At 37.1% G+C, this 6,361-nt stretch overlaps 1 non-coding gene across 1 annotated transcript; it reads right to left on the reverse strand.

Moving 5' to 3' along the window:
• Window positions 1-5,941: 5,941 nt before the first annotated feature.
• On the reverse strand, window positions 5,942-6,012 carry TRNAQ-UUG. The gene has a single exon. It is a non-coding gene; the product is annotated as a tRNA-Gln (tRNA).
• Between the last annotated feature and the right edge of the window lie 349 nt (window positions 6,013-6,361).

A 6,361-nucleotide genomic window follows, 5' to 3' on the forward strand; every position in this document is an offset into this window, starting at 1 on the left:
ATGGCGGATGGTGATTGGCAATCAATGTGCATTGATTATCTTGGAGCTGCTCCGCCAGAGTTTAATGGAGGTAGAATAGCTTTATCTTGGTTGAAAGCTAATTTTGAGGTTTTAAATGAAAATGCTTCAGAGGATCAAGCAAAGGCATGTGCTCGGGCATATATTCTACGAATAATTGGAGGAATATTGATGCCCGACAAATCTCGCAACCAGGTGCATTGTATGTGGTTGCGGCATTTGATCGATTTTGATGAAGCTGGAAGATATAGTTGGGGTGCTGCAGTTTTGGCATTTCTCTTTAGATAAATGTGTCGGGCGACGAATTATAAGAAAACTGCTATCGGTGGATGTCTTCTGCTTCTACAATCATGGGCGTGGTTCCGCATGCCTTTCTTATGCCCGATCGTGAATGAACCATACGTATTCCCCTTATTGTTGAGGTAATTTTCGAACTAAATTTTGATTTAAATATTTTCAATTAAATAGGGTGATATTTAGTTTATATTATATTTCATAGGTGGTCGATGAAAAGAAAGGACCATAAAAGTATACCTACTGTTTTAGAGGAAATTCGTTTACTTATTGATACGAAAGCTGGGTCTGAGGTATGTTTTTAAATTTGTTTAATTATTAATATTTTAATTTAAAATGTTAGATATAATTAGAATATTTTATTTATTTGAATTGTATATTTATATTTCAGTTTCAGTGGATACCTTATGCGAGCGATGAAGTGAAAGCTTGCATCCCACCCCACCTTAGTGGGTCATTAGAGGTATGGATATCGGTTATACCTCTTATATGTTATGCTATTATTGAGTGGCATCCAGTTGATCGCGTGCTCCGTCAGTATGGTTGTACGCAATATATTCCTGGAGCTCCTAGAAATTTAGACGACGTGCATAACATAGATAGACGGGGAAAGAAAGATGTTAACTGGGTGGTGAGACACAGAGATTGGATTGCGCTTTGGGAGAACCGATATACACTGTTGGCCCCTCGACAATATTACGCTGAAACTGGTCATATGGTTACGGATAACTATATGGACTGGTTTAATGAAAATGGGAAGCCGTTTCTACTTTCGGCGGAAGCACGAGGGGTTAACATTCCTAGGCGCCGAGAAAGACGTCAACCGTCTCAATATCATCGTCCCCCGACGCGTGGACGGAGAGAAGGCGCTACCGGTTCTGCATCAGTCCCACCACAACATCCTTATTCGTCGATGCCGCAGGGGTACATGCCCAGCCCTCCACTTATGTTTAAATAATTAAATTTCAGAATTTTATGTAATTTGGTTATGTTATTTAAATGTTTCATGGTTGTGACATACATATTTTTTAATGTTATTTTTTATTCACATTTAACATTAAATGTTTGATAAATGTTTTTAAAATACAAATTATATTATTCGAAATTTAAAATAAAAATAAAAATAATATTATTCAAATTTAAATTTAAAATATAAATTATAGTATTCGAAATTTAACATTAAATTTCAACTTAATATTCCAATTGTATTCGAAATTAAAAGTTATATTCCAATTATAGTTCACAATACTTAAATTGAAATTAAATTTATCCATACATATGATTTTATCATTAACATATATTAAAACGTATACATTAAAATCACTTATGTTGAGTTCATCGATCGACGGAATCAACCAAGAGGGGGGTGAATTGGCAATTTATTCAATGTCACATTTCAATGCTCATTCCATACAATTTCAATGTCACAATCAACTTATCACTTCACATTTATTCAATTTATCAATAACATTTTATCTAATTTATTCAAACTTCACATAACGTTTTAATTTAAGTTATTCTTAACTTGTTGAACATTCAAAAGAAGTTAAATTTAAGTTATTCCCCGAGGGACATGAGTGACATAATAGGGCAATGATAATATTCTCTGACGAAATAATGGAAGGCGCGCCCCCGGGAACGCGCCTTCACGTGAATAGTGAAATAATAGGTACTGATATATCTAGTGTCCCCGAGGGACATGAGTGACATAATAGGGCAATAATAATATTCTCTGACGAAATAATGGAAGGCGCGCCCCCGGGAACGCGCCTTCACGTGAATAGTGAAATAATAGTACTGATATATCTAGTGTCCCCGAGGGACATGAATGACATAATAGGGCAATGATAATATTCTCTGACGAAATAATGGAAGGCGCGCCCCCGGGAACGCGCCTTCACGTGAATAGTGAACCGATTATAGAAACTATTATATGCAACGTATTATAAACTTTCAAAACAAACTTCAGTTCACAATCTTTCAAATTCTCAAATTCCCAAACTCTAAATTCTCAAATTCTCTGAAAATGAGTCGTCTTTCTGCTGTTGTTTTGTATGATGGAGAATTAAGGAAGCTGAAGAGGGGGTTGTTTTTGAGTCAGATCATTATATCCCCTTAACCTTGAAGAGAAACATCACAATTGAGGAGTTAATCACAAAAATTTCGTTAAAGATTCGTGTAGCAGGCCAGAGAAGACTATCTTCACTTCAATACAGATTTCCTACTGAACTTTTTCCGCTCACGTATACATCATTTCAGCTTTCAAACGATGATGATGTTTCTATGATGGTTGATGCTCATATGGGGAGTTCACAATCTCTTATTGAAATGTATGCCACTTTTATTGAGGTTCGTGTAACTCGTGGTCTCTCATATTCCTCTCACTTTGGCATTGCATATCAAACTGATCAAGTTGATAGCCCGACACAACTTATCTGTAATGATTTCACATCATTAATGGCGGATCCAACGCCATATACCATGCCATCAAGTTCAATAGGAAGGCATTCATCTGCAACTGCTTATGATCTCAACCCACGTGGCTTCACCAATAATCCATATGGCAACATCTCTTCTACTTCAAGGGCAGACATTCATCTGCCAATGTTTTCGACTTACATATGGAAATGCCATCGAGACGACAGTCTATTCACATCCCACATGATACAATGGCCTCAAGTTCAAGGGGAGGACACGCAAGCGGGAACTTATTTGACCTCAACATTGGATTATCGGAGGAACCCTCATCTCCACCAGAAGAACCTCTTCGGGAGCCAGGTGCAGATGGTGCTGAACAGGATTATTCGTTGAACCTGACTCACCACAGTTTAACGTACATTCTGATGATGACGAGGACGTTCCGATAAATACAACACCAGCCGAACTTCCTGCACATATGTATGAGGCTGATTACGATGCAATGTATGAGCCTGAATTTCCAGATCTTCCTGATGTTGGCAACTATGGACTTCAATCATCAGTCAATGACGGTAATTTACATATTGGAATGGAGTTCGCATCGAATGAGAAGCAATGATGGCAATAAAGAGTTACAATATTCGTAACTCAGTTCAGTCTCGAGTTGATCGATCTAACACGGAGAAATATGTCTGCTACTGCGTCCAACGTCACAACGGATGTCAATGGATGGTCCGTGTATCAAAGAGGAAGAGGAAGAACAACTTATGGGAACTAACCAGATACAACGGTCCTCATACATGTTGTGCACAGTATAAACCAGGATCATCCAAACTTGGACTCCAACATTATTTGTCAAGCAATCATGCCCATTGTGAAGCAAAGCTCTCATATAGCTGTTGCAGTGTTGATTTCTGCTATACAGTCACAATATGGTACACTGTCTCATATAAAAAAGCGTGGTTGGCAAAACAGAATGCCATTTGCAAACTTCATGGCGAATGGGATTCCTCTTACAACGAGCTGCCCAGTTGGTTTCATGTTGTGCAAAGACTTAATCCCGGGACAATTGTTGAGTTCGAAACTCAACATCATTACGTGAATGATCGAATGGTTCGCGATCGCTGCCAATTTTACCGAGTCTTTTGGACTTACCCTCAGTGTATTAATGCAGTCAAGTACTGTAAACCAATTGTCCAAATTGATGGTACTTTCTTGTATGGGAAATACAAGCAAGTTTTATTATTGGCTGTGGTCCAAGATGGAAACCGCAATATTCTTCCTGTTGCGTTTGCCCTCGTTCAAGGAGAAGACACTGAGTCTTGGGCTTTTTTCCTTAAAAATTTACGTTTACATGTTGTCACCAGGGAACGACTATGCATTATTTCAGACCGAGGAGCCGGGATAAAAGCAGCAATGGACTCTTTGGGTACAATGTATAGACCTCCACATGTTCAACATCGTTATTGTGTCCGTCATATTGCTGCAAACTATTACGGAAAATACAAGAAGAACGATGAACGTCAGTTAGTCGTGCGGATGGGTATGTTACTTTTTCCCAATTTTTCTATCAATTTCTTATTACTTATTTATACTTCATATTAACTATTACATATTCCTAATGGCTTAGGTTACGAACTCTTACCTCAAAGGTTTGAGTCGATGCTACAAGAGCTGTTTGGCAAAAATAAGAAGGGGTGCGAGTACATTATGGACATCAGCAAAGAAATGTGGACAAATGCATATGACGGGGGGTATCGCTATGGTCATATGACAACAAACTTGGCTGAAGCAATAAATTCAACCTTAAAGGGGGCGCGTCATTTACCAGTCACGGCGTTGGTCAAAACGACTTATTTTCGTTTGGGTCAACTCTTTGCAAAACTCGGTGGACAAGCTCTTACTTGGATGCAAAACGGACATATTTACCACCCAAGACTAGTAGCCGATTTACAGAAAAAATGGCTACATCAAATGGGATGTTAGTTACAAATTTTTCTCGCACCCGTGAATTGTTTCGTGTAACCGAAATGCCACGTCCGCTGCAAGGGATTAAAGCTAACTCTTTCAGAGTTAATCTGCAAGAGAGGTGGTGCGATTGTGGTTTCTTTCAAGCACTCAAATATCCATGCTCTCATGTCATTGCTGCTTGCTCACATTCGCATTTGGACTACAAAAATTATGTTGATCCTGTATACCAACTTTCACAAGTTTTCAAGGTATATGAATTTGAGTTTCCGCCCATAGGAAACGAAAGAGACCCAAATGAGATTCAAACTTGGCTTACAATTGTACCAGATCCATTGCTATTGAGGGACTCAGGTCGTCCAAAATCTACTAGAATACATTGTGATATGGATATTCGGGAGAAGTCAACAGAACAAAAACGATGTGGGCATTGTAGAAACATCGGGCACAATAGAAAAAAATGTCCAGCTCTGTTATCATCATATAACCGTTAACTCTTATGTAATTAAAGTTTTTAAATGAATGTTTTTATTTTTAATAATTTAATGTTATTGCATTTATATAATTTGTCAATGTATGTACACCTAAATAATTTTTTTTAACTTTTAAATACATAAATATATTTAATATAATTATTTAATATATATTTAATATTATTAGTTATAATTTTTTCTTTATAACTTTTAAATTTATTAAATTAAATTTTCAATAAGACTAATTTTATAAAATATGTAAGTCTTGATGATTAAATATGTAATCATACTAATTTATTACTTATGCATCAATATTTTCGTTAAATATTGACTAGATTGATAACATTTAAATAATTAACTGATAAAATTAATAGATCGATAATCAAAATAAAAATACTCGAAACTTGATAATTCTTACATTATAATAGAAACATTTTACATAATATATTATTAATTTATAATAATAATAAAATAAACTATTTATTATAAAACAAATACGTGTCTGCTGAGTTGGCAAAGGCGCGTCCCCGGGACGCGCCTTTCACACGTGGCATCCAACTCAGCGAAAAATACGGGTAAAGCGCGCCCCCGGGACGCGCCTTTGCCAACTCAGCAGAAAGGGTGCTAGTTCTGGAAATATTGATCAAACGGTGTCAGAAAAATAAAATTAAAATCAAACGGTGTCAGTTATGTAAAAACCCCAAGAAAAAGCACAGGCTGGATGTTATTATAGACCCAACCCTCCCTAATAAAAGAACCAAATAAGATTAAGGTCCTACGGGAGTCGAACCCAGGTCGCTGGATTCAAAGTCCAGAGTGCTAACCACTACACCATAGAACCAACCGCTGTTTCTTTTTCTCTCATTACTATTATTGTTTAATTTTCTGCAACGAGGTTCTTCCGTGCTTTTCTTTTGTTATTATTTTCTTGTTTTTGGGAAGCAGTATTTGAAAGAATTCACATTTTGTCTTCTCTGGTTCTTTGTGCTTAAGATTTTAATGATGATAGGCCTCTGGTGGAGACAAATGGAATCGAAGGAATTCTACTTCAAGAGCGTTGAAACGTGCAGCAGCGGACTTGAAGCTACATCGAGCTTTGTCCATGAGAGAGCTTGTTTGGTGGTTCATACGAAGCATTAGGATAATTATACAAGGAACCCCGTATTCTTCCAACTCCAATCATTGCAACA

The sequence above is a fragment of the Hibiscus syriacus genome, unplaced genomic scaffold (assembly GCF_006381635.1).
Source record: "Hibiscus syriacus cultivar Baekdansim isolate YM2019G1 unplaced genomic scaffold, ASM638163v2 tig00110415_pilon, whole genome shotgun sequence".
NCBI lineage: Eukaryota > Viridiplantae > Streptophyta > Magnoliopsida > Malvales > Malvaceae > Hibiscus > Hibiscus syriacus.